Raw genomic sequence first — 20,260 nt, forward strand, 5'->3', positions numbered from 1 at the left:
ATGAAATCAATGGAACATTTTAGAAACTGAAGATAAAGATTTGTTGGGACTTTTCATTTGTTTTTATTTGTCAAATCAATATGATTTGAAATCCAATACTCACATTTTGATATTGTTGTGTTTTGAGCCCTGGAGACCAATAACTTTTAAAAAGAAACTTGAACTTCCAATGAATAGCTGAAAGGATGACATAAGATTTCACATTTTCAAACCTTTTACTGTAACACACAAACTAAAAGCACCATTGACTAAACACAATTTCAGTAGGCAACTTATACTTTGAACTACAGAACAGAACTTTCTCTTTTAACTTTTATTACAACTGGGAATCTCATTCCGCGGTTGTACTTTACACTGCTTTTAAGTAGGCATTCAGTTCTCCTAGAACTAGCCCAAAGTGATTCTTAGATCCCCAGGGTTTACTTCTGTTTTTTTCCTTTTCCCAGCCCAGTAAGTTAATTCCAGACCGTCCTTCACAGTGACATTTTTCCTGGGGATTTGTTTTGTAGATCATGCTAGGAAAAGCTTCTAGCCTCTTTTTAAATCCTCATGAGTTTGGTCTTTTCAATCTGAACATGAGCTCTCATCCACATTCTTGCACAGTAAACCATAGACTTGCTGCCTCTAACTGCTCCCTCCCTTTCTCTCTCTCGGATCCTGGCAGACCGCCCTGTCTGTAAAATCTTGGGGAAATCTTTCAGAAGAGCATTGTAATCCGACCCTACAAGGTTCTGATGCACCCTTCCTCTCTAAAAGCCTCCATCTCTCTGGCAACGTGAATCACATGGACCTTGTTTCCAGGTAGAAATACTGACTAGCTATTCTTTAGACCGCCAACTCCATCTCCTCTTGAAGTTAACTACAGTTAAAGTATAATGGTTTACAAAACCTGACATTCTTAACACCTACCTGGGACTTTGGAGCCTAACAGTTTAACCACTGTCAGCACAGGAGGTTCCGCCATTGTCTACCAGTGTGGACACCTTGCACCTTCTTCCCAGTGAAATAATCTGGGTCCCCCTTAATCTTTAACCATCCAACCAAGCAGGTTTGCTGTCAGCAGAATTCAGAACACATCACGTGACCCCTTCATTCCTCCATTTTACCTTATATTAAAACATATAGTCCCAAAACAATCTTTTAAATTGCAATTGAAACAAGTGAATTGCAAATTATTGGAATGCAAGGCACCAATCTGCTAATGTTTACTTAGGAGGATTAATGGGATTGAAATTTCCCTACAACTGACTATGAAATTACATCTTTGTATTCTAATATGCAAATGCTTAATAAATTTGATTGGAATTTCCCCTCCATTATGTTATTTGTAATGTTTTCCCTTTCAATATAAATGGGTTAATGCCTTTGCTAAAATAACAGAGTTGATGGCAAATGCATGAAGTACTCATGCATGAGGTATCCCATTGTGTAATCTCTGCATATATAATTAGACAATTGATAAAGGCTGATTTCATATGTCTTGATATAGAGTGTGAAATTATTTTTATTTTGTGCCCATCAAAGTTGTATGCACTAGGGAGGCAGAACAATTTCCTTTTTGAGCACTCCACACCTACATTTGGTCAGATTGAACCTGGTTAGATGCAGACATGGGTTCTCTTTACTGCACTTCCAACAATATGGTTAATTCTCCATTTATAGATTATTACTGCTGTGCCAGTATGACATTTTTCCATTTCCTGCCCCGTTCATCCTTGTAACCACTGAAACATTTCCAAATTAACGCTGATTAGGAGCAGTTTTGTACTGAGACACTTTAGGAATTAGCTTGGGACTGCCCAAACTCATTTTTACACACAGCCGTTGAATTTCTAGGAAGAAATAATTTGCTATGCATATGCTGGTCTGAAAACAGGATGCAGTTACTGCTGATTTATCTTTGATTATTGAGGTGTGGTTGCAGCAGCATTTTCCGAAAATTTCTAGAATTTTTAAGCTGAAATCTTGCGTTTATTACCTTTATTATCTCGCACCTCTTGTCCTGCCCATCAGAATCACGCTAAAGCTCATCATGTTTGATAAGTTCTTTTATAGGTGCAGTCATTGTTCTGTATGAATACAGCATTCATTGGACAAAATCACACTGACCGCTGAAAAATCTTTAATCCATACTTTTGGGTGCTGACAGTTAAGGGAGAAATGTTTATCATTACATTATTAAGATCTCCCTGCACATAAAGGTGCCATGTACTCTTTTGCATCCACGTGAATCACAACCTGGAGTGCCAGTCTTATCTATGTTCAAACCAAGGGTGGGGCTTCAACCAGAGATCCTCAAACTTGAATTTAATGCATCAATTAGTGTTGTTTAATATTTTGTTTTAAATTGAATAATAATGGTATTGTTTCTACCCTCAGTGCAAAGGATAATGAATAGTTTGCAGTCAAATACAATGTATGGTTTCATGTGAGGCTGATTGTGTTTCTGCTAGTAAGTTGGTTGTTTTCAAGGAAAGGTATCAAGATGTCTGAACATTTTATTAATGGTATGTGCATGCAAGTGATCAACTATGGTGTGATGTAACAAAATGTTTAACTGTAGGAATTGTGGAAATTTGCAGTATTTGCTAGGGTGGCAGCTCCCCGAAGAGTGATAAATTGAAGCTATTGCACTAGTGGTGGCATATTGCTGGTTTTGTTTCATAAATGGCAGAAGTAAATTAGCCTTCAAATAGAATTAAACCAGTTTTGTGTCCTGTAGTGTACTATGCCTGCATTTGTATTTTGAAACGATAGTCAAAAACATAATGATCAGTCGTGTTTTATATATGGAATAATAGACGGTTACCATGGTGAAGAGCATTTAGGTTCTGTTCTGGATTGGTGGCCATTTGTTTTGTGATATTATTGAATAGAGACTTTGCTTTGTCAGGTGAGATTGTTAAAAGGACCTAGATAAATGTCGCAGTGCAGCAAAATCAACACTGCTCGGCATTGTGGAAACAACACAAGTCATTATTTGCTATCGTTATGCTATCTTTTAGCAGTCTGAAGACATAAGCAGCATGCTTAGTTTCATTTCTTGTACAGAAGCAAAATATTTTCTGTATTGACATACAAGACAGGATTTAAGTTCACAGCTCGTTTATTAAATAAGTTTGCTAAATTGCTGTAGGTGAATATAAACCATTATTGGTCAATCTTTGTGGACCCAATTGAAAGTACTGAATGCCATAATTCCAGTGGCAGTTGAGCTAGCAGTTTGATTTTCAGCCCAAAAGCTTTCGCGTAACCTTCCAAAAATAATCCCATTGACTTGATTTTATTTGCATTAAGATCACCAAACATGGCTGCAATTGTGGTTGTTCGTAGCTAAGTTTTGTTGATTCTTTTAAAGAAAATGTTTAAAATGCTATTTGCCAGTAATAGAAATTATTTCTGAATTTGAATTGCTCAAGTTATGAACACTTTTAAAATCAAAATTGCCTTTTCTTTCTCAAGATTTTCTTTCCAAGAAATTCACCTTTCAGTGTTCATTTTTAGATGTTGAGCTTAGAGTGCATGAAGAAAATCTAGTTGCCATGTTTTTGGAAAATTAAAATAAAATTGAATAGAAACCACTGATTAATTATTACGAACAGGTGCTGGAAAATATGGATGAATATGAACTATAGGTAGTTTTCTTTGTTAAAGGGTTGGTCTATGTACTTACAGATGCTTCATGATTATAAGCATCTGATATCTCCAGAAGTAGTTGTTGTGTAATTTTTATCCATTCAAAAGTAGAGAAGTTTGGAGATGTCTCACCCTGTAAAATATTCCTGTTGCTCTTTTTCTATCACACTTGGTTTACATCTGTGGCTATATTTTTTCCACTTCGCTCTGATACATTTTTCTTAGCAAATTCATTGATTAGACAAACAAGTTATAATTTCTGAACTTCTTGTAGTTGGATGATCTATTTTATTTTGGTGAGAGAAAATTAAATCCTGTGAATTGGGTGAAGAGAAAAGTTAGTCATTGGGATTTAGTCCTATATTTATTATAAAAATGTAGAAGGCAAGCCAAGTCAACCAATTGAAACTCTTATTCTCAAAAATATACAAGTCCTTTTTATCAACTTTGTCCATGTTTTATAAATGTGAGAGGTGCCTCTGACTAAAAAGTAAGCAATATTTCAGTACACATTTAAAGGAATCAAGGCTGCCAGTTTGTATGATTAAAATTGTGGAATTCAATCCCCCAAACAGGTTAAAACTCTGAGAATTCCTTAAAAATAAATTTGACCAGTCACTGTAATTCAATAGATTTGATACCGATGCATTGCTCATTACATGGCATAAAAATTAAATGTATTGCTTGAACTATGAAGTATCTGCAAACAAATCTTAATTTTTAAATATTGTTATGACCCAGCAGTTGGTAAAGCTGAGTTATTGAAAAATCCCAGAGGAAAAATATATCCTATATTTTTAGTGGTATGTTTGAGACGCAGCTCTAAATTCAGGAATCAGACCACCAGTCTGAGAGGTTTTTATATCAAAATACATGAGGCATTTATTAATTTACATAAGTTAAATATATACACATGGCTATAAATTACTACTATCATAACTTTTAACAAATTCCTAAACTAATCTCCATTAAGGCAACAGCAACCCATAGACTTTAAGCAGATACCAGGCAAAGCATTTTCACCTTACAAATTCATAATGAGGTTCCTTTCACTATGATTCCTTTGCAGACACAGTGTTAGGCTTACAGGCTTTGATGTTACATTGCCTCTGCCTCTGGCCTGCACACACACGACTGCTACCTGTTACACCTAGCACATCTCATTGAATGTAAATTCTCATTGTATCACCAGCACCATTGAACTCCACCTCTTCTAACAATAAAACTTCTTTCTTAGTTCCAATTTTATTAATATAAACATTGCTTGGCCTCTGCTAGATAGGTGCCAGATTTTGCTCTATTCAACAAAATGCAAATGTACCTCTACTTCTCTGGTTACATCTCAAAACTAGAATACTTCAAAGCACCCAGGCTAGCTGGCTTTAATCCAATTAAGCCACACCCACAGACTAAACCTCTTATTAAAGAAAAATAATTTCCAATAACATTATATACATTAATAGCTACATGACCATATATCATGCTTTTTATATAAATTATGTGCACTATAATTACATGAACAGTGGCAGATATATAACCGGTGGAATTACAAGAGCAGATGTCAGTGATTTCAGCCACATGCCTTGAATGTTTTTATTGTTGCAGAAAGTTGTGTTGGAGAGAGAGGATTCTAGTTGAAAAACTTAAGGGCTCCTCACAACAACATGCATTTATTATAGTGCCTTTAATGTAATAAAACATTCCAATGCACTTAAAGGAAGATTAGTAAACAAAGTTTGACACACAGTAAGGAGAAGTTAGGTGACCAAAAGCTTAGTCAGAGAGGTGAGTTTTAAGGAGCACCTTTTAAAGGTGGAGTGAGTTGAGGGAGGAAATTCTGGAGCTTGGGGTTTGGACAGCTGAAAGTATAGGTGCTAACAGCAGAGAAATGCAAAGTAAGTCTGGAAAGAGATGCAGTGTTTTTTTGGTCGAAATTCATTCTGAACAGCTCTGCAATGCAGGACTCTGCTCTACAGGCTGTTCCCAGGGATGCCAAACAAACTAACCATTAACTGCTGCTGGAGGGCCATCGATTCTGTGAAAGATGCTGTTTGGTGTGCCTGAGACTCGCTAGTCTTCCAGTGCAAAGCGCTGTCAATGATCGGGTGTTGCAGACTGGCACTTCCAAGGTCCAGAACTCTGTGCTGATCATTAAAACTTGGGGAAGCTGCCACAAAGATGCAATGAGGAAAGACCATATCTAAGGCCCTCCTGCCATAGTACATTGAAGGGTTGGAAACCATATATGTTTGGCATAGAATGTATATTGTGAATGTAAGCCAAGATTTACCCTTCGTTGTTTAAATTTTTCTTCCACTTTGTTAAACTTTTCCTCTTGCTTAGAAGTATACTGTACTGAATATTTTCTCCTGTCTGCATTTATGAAAGAGTTGTTATTGTGGTCATTAAATTTTCAAATGTGTATCTTTTTATTCCTTCTGTTTTCCCCAACTCCTCATAATCATACACCACTGATGTGGAGAACACCAAAGGTCTTGCTGGGCCATGATGATGCATTATTCCGTTCAGATCAAAAACATCCTATGGAAACCAAGCATAGCCTGGTTGTTTTTTATATCTATCTATGGTTGAGTGATGTAATATGTGAGGTCTTGAGGTTTTTAAAAATCCCCTTTATACTCCCACTTCATGAAATCAATTCATTCTCTGTGCATAGCAAAGTGAATAGCACTGCCTAAAATAACCTTTTATCCAATTATTATTTAGGGTCATGCTAATCAATTGAATATAATCTATAATTTCTGATCAGCACTTGGCCAGCTATTCTGGCGATATATACATTGTGTATATTTGATGTAGTGCTTCAAATACCATTCCACTGAAGGTGGCGAGCATTGTTGTAATTAAGCAAATTCTTCAGTTATTTTAGGCCTTAATTTAAATGTTAAAATGTATCAACCGAAAAGCTATATCCACGTGGTCTTTTAAGATTGTTTTCACTGACTAGTAATTTAGTAACCAGGGGCTCTGACTCAGGATCATTAGAAGACTGAAGGGAAGAGGGAAATTATAAGAGGAAATTTTCTCACAATTCTTATCAAAGCATGTAATGTTTATCATATGCCTGTTCGACAATTCTTTAAAAAGAAATGGATACATATTGGGCAGAAAAAATTAATGTAAAAAGATCCAGGGAAAGGATGGAGAAAATATTTCTGTTGAAGGGCGAGCATTGACTCATCAGTCTCTTCCTTTGCCAAAATTTCTGTTTCTAAAATGATGCATTTATAGCACAGATAATTTTTCAGACTGAGAAAATGTATACATTTTTTATGACTTAATCCACTCAAAATTAAACCAGTGTTACAATAAATCAGTTGCCACAGATCCCATTATTTGTGACTCCCTGTGGGATGCATAATTTGTGCAAAAACTATCTTTGAAGGGATCTAGCAGAATATAATTCCAACACATTTTTGAGTTCTAGGCTCAATACTGTCATGTAAAACAATGAATAAAACAGAAGCATTACTTACTGTCCTTACTTACTTACTAACTAGGGAAGTTAAAAAAAAAATTCAGCTCATTACCATTTTCTCCATCTTCCTAGTCAAGATATTTAGAACTCCGTCATAATAGGAACAGAATGAAAACACTAGCAGAACAGTCCTGAGTTTTATAAAAAGGAGTATATATATCATCTTTATCTCAACAGAATAGATCATTTAAAAACAAAACAAAAGCCAGTGTTGCTCTGCCTTGCTGCTGACTCAGATGGGCCTACCACCTCTAAAAGGAGCTGGATTAAGACGTGGTAATGAGCCCATTGCATTAATTACTGTTTCTCTGATCTGTCTATAAAACAGAGTCAGATTGCACATTGTTGTGAACTTGTATTTACATGGGAAGCAGGATAGCTGAAGTAGTACTTTGCTTCAAATTATTATTATTTCTTCAAATGTTAAGTCAAAGAATAGGGGCAGTGGTAATCCAAATATTATCAATTCTCCTGTTAACACCAATTAAGAAATAATGTTCCTTTTACTCTATTATCAATTCTGAGATTATTTGAAAAGGCACTTTGTCACACTTCTCAAATGTGGTTGTGTAATGTATAGCAGCTATTCACATACATGTATGTAGTGCAGCAATCCATAATGGTTGCATCTTAAGAGGAAGGATTCCACATTGTTGGGGGGGAGTCTGGCTGTGAAGCAAAAAGCATTGTTACACCATCCCCTAAATTAACAAAAATTGAGACAGCAGTAAGCATGACACTGGTTCAGGCCACTGAACAACCTTCTACCTGGGTTGACCCAATTCATGCAATTGTTAATAATTGTGATTTATTAAAATAAATACTTGATTCTATGGGAAAAAAGTTACTAGAAATTCTAATGACACAACCACTTGTTCCTAAGCTGTTGCTCTGCTTTTTGTACATCAGCAACATGTTAGCATCACTACCCACAACTTGTGATCTTGGGTCAGGTGTGGCTGATCCCTCAATACTCAGTGGGCACAAATTAAGTCATTCGCTGTGCATCACAATCTAACTTTTTCATACCAATTGACACAAGAGAGCATGCTGTTGAGAAAGACAATGACATGTAATTTACCTCATCAGGTCCCTCACTTAGTTCAACACAAAATCCATGGCAAGATTAACATTGTACAAACAATTAACCAATCTTTTAACATAATTTGGATATTTACAGTTTTATTGCCACACCACTTTGTTACTCATCTTTTGATAAAGATTACATGGTTCTTTTAATATCTCTGCTGTTTTGGGTAATAAACAGGCTACATAAGGCCTATTTGTTTTAGTTTTAAAAAGTACAACAGAATGAGAAATGAAGTCATTCACAGGACAAAGTGGTTCTTGTTGTCTGAGGATAGAAGTGGAAGGTGGATTAGGTTTGTGGAATAGGCAACTAGTGTGGAACAATGGGTTAGCTAGATATTCTGATTTTGCTTGCCAGAAATTGCACCACTCATTTCCACCAATGCCATCTCTCTCTGTCCCCAGCTGCTCACTCATACTGAATCACATGTTCCACAACCTTTATTTACTGCTTAACTCTGGAGTCCATCCATTCCATCATCAAGCTTGCATACTTCCATTGCCTCCTGATTGAAATCCCACACATGCATTCATCTCCAGACTACGGGCTGGATTTTATGTGCTCCCAGTGGGGTTGGGAGGCATGGGGAGGGGAGGGAGCTTGCTCCCAAGTCAGTTGACCCTGATAACATGCTTGCTACGCCATAAAATGTTTGGCATGGGCCGCCTGATTTTTTTTTAAAAGAGAGCCTTCAAAGGGCAAGAAGGAGTGGGGTGTGGGGGGGGGGGGGGGGGGGGGTGCAGGCACTCTCTCTTCCCCTTCCCTACTCCCCCCAAAAAGGTCAAACCCCTTAGTGCGCTCCTCCCTCACCATTATCCAAAATTCTTCCTGCCCAAGACCTTGGATTTACTGGTTTCATGGATCCCTCGGCCTTACTACTCTTCTTGCGGTCCTGGTAGCAGCCACTAATGTGCTCTTGGCACTGCTGAGACCGATGGATTGGTTTGGCTGGCAATTCCAGAAGGTGGGACTACCTCCCCAGTGAGGGGCAGAAGTCCCACATTGCCCTTGTTAAGCCCGCCCGCAGTGCATTATGGTTGTGGGGTTGACCAGTGTGGGAGCGAGTTGGTTCCACGCCGTATTTCCTTTTGGGGAGGAGGTGAGTCGTCTGCCCCCTCTCCATCTGTATTATTCACCTCTACTTCTCCAAAGCCCTTCTTGCTGGCCTCCCAGCTCCAAGCCACATAAACCTATCGAGAAATCCATCTACCAGCACTCTTATTTTCTTAAGTCCCGTTCACCTATTGCCCCATGCTGCCCTTTCCTCGCTATATTGATTTCAATATTCTGCTCCTGATTTGCAAACTTGTACATTTCTTGTGCCATTGTATCTCTGCAGACTCCTCCACCACACTGTCACAGCTTAGTCTCCTGTCTTTTAATTCTGTACTATGTGCTGCCTCTTGCTCCCATATTAATGGCTGAGCCTTTAGCTAATATGTAGATGAATTCTAGAATTATCTACCTAAAGCTACATACCTTGCCACATCTCTTCCCACTCTTCAAAGTTATCTCAAACCTAGCTTTTGAACCATACCTTGATCATCTGTAATCAATGATGTCTCCTTTCTTTTCTATTCCTTTGTGAAGCACAATGTTTTGCTATATTGAAAACAAAAATTATTTTGATTATCATAAAGTATAGCAATTATGCAGAATCTTCCCTCCCAAGACAAAAGTGGAATAAAATATCCTAAATAGATGAAATGCAGAAGGAGGTTTATTGAGGTAATTGTTAAATTAAGTATTGAACAAGAAAATTTCATGAACTTATGAAATTAAAAGTTATCATAAAATCTCTCATGTTTAGTTATTCCAGTTACATTCAATTTTACTCCACCCTCTCTTTTATACAAAGTAGTAAAATTTTAAACCCCAACATTGTAATCTTCTCCTCGAGAGAAACAGCTGTGTAACACTTGATATAAATTAGTAGTAGCACTTTTTGATGGTGTTAAATGTTTGTTCTGATGTGATTGCAGCCCACTGCATGTGCTGTAGTCACAGAAATAGTTAGAATGAGGCCAAATCATTAGCAGTCAAAAACAGCTTGTGAACTAGTGGTATCACATTTCTCCAGAAGTCACAGTCAATTCCAACACCAAACATTGCCGTATTGTAGAACCCGTCACTCCATCCCTAATAAAGGGAACATACAAAACGTGTCTCACTGTAGCAACAACAGTACAGCAGTGGCTCACCACCTGAAGTATTTTATTGCCTGTGAAGTACTTTGGGGTACACTGAGTCTATGAAAGCTGTTATGTAAGTCTAGTCATGATGGTCTGTAGAAAGGATTCTATTTAAATACACTGTTACAGCAAAGTGTAATATGGTAAATATATATCCAGTGTGCTGTGCCACGCAGTAGGGCTGGGGTTCCCAAATTGTGGACTGTGACCTCAACTGATCATTTGGGATCACAAGCTCTGAGGCAGAAATGGTGACTGTTGAATGGAGACTCTGGCTGGGAGGCAAATTTTTTTTCCCCAAATGGTTTGTCAGTGGCCTTTTGCTGCCCTGGTTGGTCATTCATTTCAGTGTTCCAATTGGTGACTTCCTTCAATACACTAAGGGAGGATGTACTTTGAACACACGTTTTTGCGAATGGTGGGACTGTGTTGGGATTGGCACTGAGTCTTCATTACACATGTACGCAAGATTCTTTGCTCCAGGGCCCCATCAGAGTCTTCAAAACCATTTGCCTTTTTTCAACAACCTCCTCTTTGCTCAACAGCTCTCCCCCACCCTCACTCTGAGGTTGCACCAATTTTCAAGCATTAAATGGGACCACAGTGGGAAAAAGTTTAGGAAGCACTGGGGTAGGGTATTGGTCACTCTTGTGCTGCAGCAGGTCAAGTTTGCAACTTGATCTATTCAGTCCTTTCCTCTGAAGGAAATGGGGAAAAATGCTTCTGTACATTTGAAAGACTTGACATGCTGAAACCTTTCCTGTACACGAGCATTAAATGCTTGTTTTAAGTTCTATCGATAACTGTATGAATAAGAATATTGTGGCAGAAATATTGCAAAAGCCTTAATAACGTAATTGTCGTAATATTACAATGCAATACTACAATGCAATACGTTTTATTCTTGCATTTGATAATGCCAGCAGTCTTTGAAATTGGAGGAGGAGCAGGAGTGGTGGGACCTTTCAAATAAAAAAATTCCCTTTTTGTTTAATAGTAATACAAATACAGAACAAAGAACTCCCACTTTTGGCTCACTATTAACCTGAAATTCCAGTACAAAAGTTAGCAGGCAAGTTAAAGTGTGATGAATACTGTCAATGGAATTTTGATAGCCTTGCAGTTATTTTTAGTGCAAAATCCAGGCCGTTGTATTCTTGTGTAAACATTATTGTCTCTTCTGTTTTTTCATGTGTTTGGCAATTCACAGGCCTCCTCACAATGGACCAATGGTCAAACCATTAAACAAACCCAGTTTCAATTTTGGATAACTTGCAACTTCTGAAGCATTCTGGATATAAATTGCAGGACTATTATATGGTCTCTGACTCTATAGTTTATATATTTAATAAAATATATGGAACTGAATTTAAGTACCTGTCTTAAGTCTGTTTTGCCACTGACCTCCAGGTGGGTAGGTAAGCTCCCATAAAAGGTAGCTGAGATATACAGGCCCAGAGGGTTAGGTCTGAGGTAGGCAGTAGGGATATTGTAAGTAGTTATATTTATTTCTGCTCCCGTTAGTTACTGCAAGAGTGTGTGATGGGGTCTCTGATCGGATTGGATCCAAATTGTTGTGCCTCTCCATGATTGAGGAGCCTGTCAACATTTGTTTTTGAAACTTACACGTGAAGAATGTTGGCAATAGGCAAAGGGGTGCCCTGTGCTCTTTGAACTGTGTCCCAGAAAGAAGTTTCTGACTTCAGGAGAAGGGAGAATAGCGACAAGGGTAGGGCAGATCTCGTCACATTTTTCTCTTTTGGTTGATTTTTATTTTCTTCTTTTGTTTTTATCCTTCTATTTAGTATGGCAGCAATGCCAGTAATCTGGTCACAAAACCTCTTGCAAAAGAAAACGGGGTGGCTCTTGTTGGAGCCAAATATTTAAAACCATATTCTCCAAAGACATTCATACACAAGTATTTTACCACTCATTGTCGACAGATTATTTGGCTGCCTTCTGAGAAGGGCTAAACCCAAAATGCTGCTTTTGCTTTAAAAATAACTGCAAAAAATTAATTGTTTAAATTTGTGCAGAACTTGTCTAGATTATGCTATAAATCTACAGAATTCTCTACTGTTGCCGTAGTGCATTGTTGTGAATGGTCTTCAAGAATTATTTAATCCCTGATCAGATCAGTTTAGGTTACGTTTCTTAAAATTAAGTAGCATTACTTGGATTTATTACACATATGCTGACTAAAGCTGTTCTATGGAAAGATTTTTAAAATCTGAAATTTTTATATAAAAGTGACTTTCATCTGAATTTGCATAGTGTCAGGAAAATATAATACTTTTCCTAATGTTATTGGAATTTATTGTAACGTAGGAATAGTATGTGTCTGTGTGTGTGGGACTTAACTGAATTAAAAACAGCTGGTCTGAAAGGCTTTGTATCAGAAGAGAAGCTAGGTTTGAAATGTTAAATAGGTAAACATGGCTGAAGTTTTAGAATGTGAGGTGTAAAGGGAAAATTTGCATTTTTAGATAAACCAGAGTAATTTGTATTTCAAAAGAGGTGATGAAATGTTACACTTAGCCAGAAGAAGCCAAACAGTGTGCTTATTTTTCCCAAAGCTTACTGATAAAAATTGGCACTATGAAAGATTTTTATTATTAGAAAAGTAGAGTTGAAAAGACATATTGGGACAATGGGATTTACGTTAATAAGGGAGAAACCTGTATAAAGGAGATGAGGTTATTTATAAGAGTAAGGCATTCTCAGATCTAACAAGTGTGAAAAGCCTCCCAGCCTCTAAGCATCAAGTTGATGTCTACATGAAGTGAAGAAAACTCACTTTGAATTTGAATGTTCAGGGTATCATGTTACTTTGCCTGGGTCTTTTAAAATCTGGATCTCCTTAACGGAGGTGTAACTGGGAATTAGATTAAGGGAGCTAGGAGTTATCATAGTAGTAATTTGTAAACCTATGTGTGTGCTTAAATCATTTTTTTTATTAACAAAGGTTTATTTTAATTTTGTAAGAAACCTATAAGACTCCGGTCTTACTAATAGTGAATTCAAGGTACGCATTTCGAAATAAATACAAATTGTAAAATAGTTGTGGCAGTTATTTCAAGTTTCCCTCTGGGATTTGAACAGCTCAGCATTTACCATCTGCTGTGCCTTAACAAAACTGGGGGAGGGTCTTTGCGGGATATATTTGAAATTCCTGGATTGGTTTGAAGTTTGGTGAATCTTAAGATTATAAGTACCAGAAGCACTTTGAATTCAGGAGTTGGTGTGAGGTTTTTTTTTTAAGTGGTGAGACTGCAGTATGGCTTTGGCAGTTGCTAAGACTTGTCTGGGAGTTGAAGTTATAACTTTTGATTGGTTTACAAAAGGCAAATAAAGCTAAGTTAATTGAATTGGCAGATAAATTACAATTAGGGTTACCTGCATGGATAAAGAAATCAGACATAATTGAAGGTATAGCACAGCTTTTGAAATTGGAAGGAATACCTGAGACCAAGTTCTCCAAGGGGTGGTCCGTTGGAATGGGCTTAAATTCAGTGGCAAATGAAAAAACTTGAGCTAGAGGTAGCAGAAAAAGATAAGGTTAGGGAACAGGTAGAAAGGGAGGAAAGAGGAAAAGAAAGAGATAGAGAATTCCAGCTTAAAATGCTGGCAGTTAAGAAAGAGACACCAGGAGGTGAGGAAGGACTTATTTCCAGATCTGAACTCTGGGAGATGTTTAAATTTGTACAAACTCTTCCAAAGTTTGAGGAAAGAGATGTTGAAGTATTCTTTATTTTATTTGAGAAGGTAGCGAAATGGATGAAGTGGCCACAGGACAACTGGACATTGTTGTTATAATCCAGGTTGGTGGGTAAAGCACATGAGGTTGATGCTTCATTGTCAGAAGAAATGTTGGTGAACCATGATGTGACATAAAAGGCTCTTTTGATTGCACATGAGTTGGTTCCTGATGCATACAGGCAGAAATTTAGGAATATGAGAAAACAGCCTGGGCAAACTTATATTGAGTTTGAAAGAGCAAAACAAAGTAATTTTGACCAGTGGATACAGGCATTAAAGATAGAGATGACATATGCAGCTCTTAGAGAGGTAATTCTTTTAGAAGAATTTAAAACTTCAATTCCTCCAGTAGTGAGAACTCGTGGAGGAAGAGGTTTGAAATGGTAAGACACGCAGCAGAGATAGCTGATGATTATGAATTAGTTCATAGAGCTAAACCTTTTTGTCACTCTTTCAAATGATAGAAAGTGGGAAGGTGAAAGGAAGGTAGGTAGCCAGGGAAGAGAAGGAGCAGGTGGAAATTTGCAGAATTTTTTTTCAGAATAAAAAGGAAGGTGCAGGGGTTGGAAGTGACATTTGAAAATTGAGGTGTTTTCATTATAATAAAGTTGGATGCACGAAATCAGTGTGTTGGAAATTGCAGGGGAAATCTGTTGGGATTATTGGGCTGCAGATGAGTTCTGGAAGTAAAAGTACTGTGGGTTCCGAGGTTCAGGCACAGGAAAAACTGGTGGTTTGCGTACAGGTAAAACAGGAAGAATCAGTGGTAGGTAAAGAAGTGGGAAAGTGTTCACAATTTACCCAAGAGAATTCGGAAGAGCAGGTTGCAGAAATGTTTAAAGATTTTATATGTAAAGGGGAAGTCTTTCCACGTGTGCAGGGTGGAGTAGGTAAAGATATTAATGTTTTAAGAGGAAACAGGCTAGTGAATCCCTAATGTTGTGGGATAGTGATATTTGTTGTTCAGAGGGAATATTGCAGAACAGGTGATAATTAGTGGGGTTCATGGAGATGTTAAACTTATGCCATTGTGGAAGGTAAATTTGAAGAGTAAGTGGAAAACAGGCAAAGTGATTGTTGGAGTAGTGGAAAAACTGCCCATGGCAGAAGTTCAATTTATTCTGGGTAATGATATAGCTGGGTCACAGATGTGGGAGATGCCTATGGTGGTTGAGCAGCCTGTAGAAGTGTTTTCAACAGAGGCGTTTCAGAAAGAGCATCCTGGACTGTTTCCAGATTGTGTGATAACAAGATCACAGCCTCATAGGTTGAAACAAGAACAGGAAGTTTGAAGGCAGGGAGAAAGTGTGGGAGTCCAATTAGCTGGAACTGTGTTTGAAGACATTGTTCAGGAGGAAAGAACAGAAGACTATGCAGTTGAAGTGTTTAACTCAAGGCAGTTAGTGGAGTTTAAAAAAAAGTATTTGCAAATAAAACAGTTGTATCAGACAAATGAAAGCTGGAGGGAGGTGCATCAGATTGTAATACCATTTGCTTATAGAAATGAGCTTCTGAGGATAGCTCATGAAATTCCAATAGAGGGGATGGGGGGTGATTTAGGAGTTAGAAAGACACAAGCAAAAGTACAAAAAACATTTTTATTGGCTTAGATTACACAGGGATGTAGTCAAATTCTGTGGAACATGTCACATATGCCAGGGGATCAGGAAACCACACGCAGTGATTAAGCTGGCACCTTTAGTTTCAATTCTAGCATTTGAAGAAGCTTTTACTAGGATCCATGATTGATAGTGTAGGACCCCTCCGTAAGACTAAAAGTGGAAGTCAGTATTTACTGACAATAATGGATGTGTCTACAAGGCTTCCTGAAGTGATACCTTTGAGAAATATTACAACTAAAAAGATTGTGAAAGAGTTAGCTAAATGTTTTTTTTTACAAGATGTGGTCTACCCAAAGAAGTACAATTAGATCAAGGTTAAAATTTCATGTCACAGCTGTTTAAGGAACTAAGGAACAGTTTGGGAATAAAACAGTTTAAGTCAGCAGCTTACCATTCTGAGTCACAAGGGTCTTTGGAAAGATGGCATCAAACTTTAAAAACTATGATGAGGGTGTGTATTCAGGATTATCCACAGGATTAGGAAAGGGGAATTCCATTCTTGTTATTTGCTACTAGGGATGCTCCTAATGCATTGACTGATTTTAGTCCTTTTGAACTAGTTTATGGTCATGAAGTAAGGGGACCACTGAAATTGATTCATGATAGTGGGTCAAAATTCAGGAACTATTCTCCTGGATTATGTATCAATCTTCAGAGAAAGCTTGGACAGAGCATGAGAGTTGGCTAGGGAATATTTAAAGGTATCACATCAAGTGATGAAAGTGAAGGCAGACAGGAAAGCTACAGCTTGTAGTTTTGTTGCTGGGGAGAAAGCGTAGGGTCTGTTACCAGTACTGGGTGGCTCGTTGAAGACAAGGGTTAGTAGGCCTTGCAGAATTGGAAAGAAATTGACGTAAATTATGTAATAAAAACTCTGGTGTGTGTCATGTAAATATGCTTAAAAAGTACTTTGACAGGGAAGAGGACCAAAAGGAGGTATTAGTGGTGGTAGATGATGAGAAAGAGGTAGAAGTGGCAGAATTCTGAAATTGATTTTACTCTAATCAAATTGGATAATGGTGGGGTACTTGAAAATTTAAATGTAATATTGAGTTACCTTCTAGAGAAGTATTAAAGTGACTTGGGGAAGCCATTGCAGTCACACAAAGCTATTTGTGGGAATACACTGGAGAAGACAAATTTAGCTATACATGATGTATGTAGGGGTTTCATCTTCACTAAGGCAGCATCCTTATGGATTAAATCCGGCAAAATTATCACAAGTGCAGAAAGAACGACTTGATAGCTTTCTCTCAGATGTGGGAGGAGCATTTACAGCCTTTGGAAGAATTGTTTTGTCGATTACAAGAAGCTGCTCTGGTGATGAATTTGGCTAAAAGTGAATTTGTATCTAGGCCACATCATTGGACATGGTAATGTGGCTCCGAGAGATGTGAAAGTTGAGGCTATTGTGGATTTCCCTGTGCCTACAACAAAACGAGAAGTTTTGAGATTTCTGGGAATGAGTGGGTTTTTACTGGGAATTTGTACCAAATTTTAATAGTGTGGTTGTTCGGTTGACTGAACTGTTTTTAAAAAAAAAGTTTCAATGGACACAGGAGTGTCAGAAGGCATTTGACAGTTTGAAGACTGTATTAACAACAACACCAGTTTTGGCAGTATCCAATTATGCCAAGCAATTTAAGTTGGCTGTTGACGCAAGCCATATAGGCATTGAAGCTGTACTGTTACAAGAAGCTGAAAATGGAATTGAAAAACTGATAGGGTATTTTTCATGAAAGTTGAATGTGCAACAAAGAAGATATTCAATAATTGAAAAGGAAGCTTTGGGTCTGGTGTTAGCATTGCAGCATTTTGAAATTTATGTTGCAAATAATTCATCAGAAACAGTTGTTTATACAGATCACAATCCTTTAAAGCTTCTGGACAAATTTCAAGACAGAAGTGCAAGGCTACTCAGATGGAGTTTATTACTGTAACCGTTTAATCTACAGATCATCCATGTGGCTGGACGAGAAAATTTTATTGCAGATGCATTGTCAAGAGTTTGAACTTAAAGGGAAAATTGGACATTTAAAATCTGGACACTGGACTGGAATAATTTTGTTTGATACCAAAGATTTGTGTATATATATTATGTTAATGCATGTATCTGGTAATGTAACACTGTAATAAGAATAGGAAATAATGTAAGATGGGTTAAGAAAATGAAGCTGTCTTTTTAAATTATGACAGTTCATTTTTTAATAAGGGGGTGTCAGGAAAATATAATAACTTTCATAATGTTTGTCTGCCTGTCTGAAGGATTTGATTTAACGGAAGAGAAGCTAAGTTTGAAATGTTAAATGGATAAACATGGCTGAAGTTTTAGAATGTGAGGTGTAAAGGGAAAATTTGCATTTTTAGATAAACCAGAGTAATTTGAATTTCAAAAGAGGTGGTGAAATGTTACACTTAGCCAGAAGAAACTAAACAGTGTGCTTATTTTTCCCAAAATTTACTGATGTAATTGGTACTCTGAAAGATTTTTATTATTAGAAAAGTAGAGTTGAAAAGACATATTGGGACAATGGGTCTTACATTAAAAAGAGAGAAACCTGTATAAAGGAGATGAGGTTATTTATAAGAGTAAGGCATTCTCAGGTCTAACAAGTGTCAGAAGTCTCCAACCTCTAAGCCTCAAGTTACTGTCTACATGGCCTGAAGTGAAGAAAACTCACTTTGAATTTGAATGTTCAGGGTATCATGTTACTTTGCCGGGGTCTTTTAAAATCTGTGTTTTACTGTTGCCTTAATGGAGGTGTAACTGGGAGTTAGATTAACTAATGGAGCTAGGAATTATCACAGTAGTAATTTGTAAACCTATGTATGTGCTTAAAATCATTTTTTATTAACAAAGGTTTCATTTAGTTTTGTAAGAAACCAAAAGACTCAGTGGTCTTACAACTGCTGAATTCAAATTGTAAAATAGCTGTGGCAGTTGTTTCAAGTTTCCCTCTGGGATTTGAACAGCTCAGCATTTACCATCTGCTATGCCATAACAATAGATAAAGATAATTTAGTTTCAATAATTTTTGTTATTGGCACAGTAGTCTTCCAATTACTTTTTGGATAATGCAGATTCTTGGTAAACTGCTTGTTTACAAATGTCTTTGGAGAATATGGTTTTAAATATTTGGCTCCAACAAGAGCCACTCAGTTTACTTTTGTAAGAAGTTTTGTGACAAGACAAATTTGGATGAGGAGACATTTGATGTAGAGGTATTGGGACAATTTATTAAGCAACAAAAGTTATATTTAACAAAAGTTGATATTCTTGAGCTTAAAGTTTCTCGCTTCCCACTGACTCTAGTGGTGGCAGATGGCCTGTGACTTCTTCCTGTTTCTGTCTCCGTCTTCAATCTGCACAAAGAGCCTGTTTTCACTGTCTGTATTTACCTTATGCAGCCAAGGTTTAAGGCTGTGTTCTAGTTTTGATGTCGTATTTTTGGTTTTAATATTCCATTTGACAATAGTCATGGACCCTGAAAAAGGATATCGTCAAAACTTTAGCAGTCCATCGTAAACTTCTTTCTGCAAACCATTTGCCGGACTTAATAACTTGAACTAAGTTATAGCCCCAAAGTCCTTTGATCTATATATTTCAAAGCATATCCTTTGTGACATCAGTCTCCTCTTTTGCCATTCACACTATCAATTCACATTACAGTGTGACTTTGATTTGACACAAATCACACTGGCTAGATGTCAATCACATACTTTTAGAGTTGAGTTCATTTACTAGCAGCTCATATAAAATACAAAATACAAAGTATAAAAACATTATTTAAAAATATGAAAAGGTTTACATTTCCTACACTTTTTTATTAAAGTCATTTCTAGATGTGTGTGTGATGTTCGAAATTTGTTTTAAGATGCTTCATTAAGGGAGTAAGAATTATGGAACTCAATGGGGAAAGATTTCCTCTGCTAGTTGTTGGAAACAGGAAAATTATTCTTTGTTTTTAAGATTAATTGACTAACAGAAGAAAATGTTACCGAAGTCAAAAACCTCTGCAAATATATTGTTTAGAATTTTTGATTTTTAAAAAACTTCAATTAAGTAAGCATATAGTGTGGGCCACTCAAACTGCTGTATGTGTAGGCCTACAATACTGTTAGGTAGAGAGTTGTCGAACTTTCATCCAGCGACAGTGAAACATCAACATGTGTTGCTGGTCAGGATATGTGACTTGTAAGGGATGCAATCTGAAATAGCCAAGAGGAGACAATAGAGACAATCTGAAAATATTGCCCCTGCCCCTACCCCTGGTATAGTTCAACATTTCTTTCAGTGAGGATACCAGCAGAGTTGGGTACGGTCAGTCTAGAGTCGGGTAGGGTCAGTCTAGGCGCGCTCCCCGCGGATGCGGCGGGGCCAGCTGGATGTCTTTGGGCATGATGGTGACTCGCTTGGCGTGGATGGCGCACAGGTTGGTGTCCTCAAAGAGCCCCACCAGGT

General features: G+C 37.4%; 1 protein-coding gene across 3 annotated transcripts in view; it reads left to right on the forward strand.

Annotated features, from left to right (window-relative positions):
- scai (suppressor of cancer cell invasion) overlaps positions 1-20,260 on the forward strand; it is a 138,486-nt gene that overhangs the window by 9,987 nt on the left and 108,239 nt on the right. The window lies entirely within an intron of this gene.

This window comes from Carcharodon carcharias, chromosome 8 (assembly GCF_017639515.1).
Source record: "Carcharodon carcharias isolate sCarCar2 chromosome 8, sCarCar2.pri, whole genome shotgun sequence".
In the NCBI taxonomy this organism is placed as follows: domain Eukaryota; kingdom Metazoa; phylum Chordata; class Chondrichthyes; order Lamniformes; family Lamnidae; genus Carcharodon; species Carcharodon carcharias.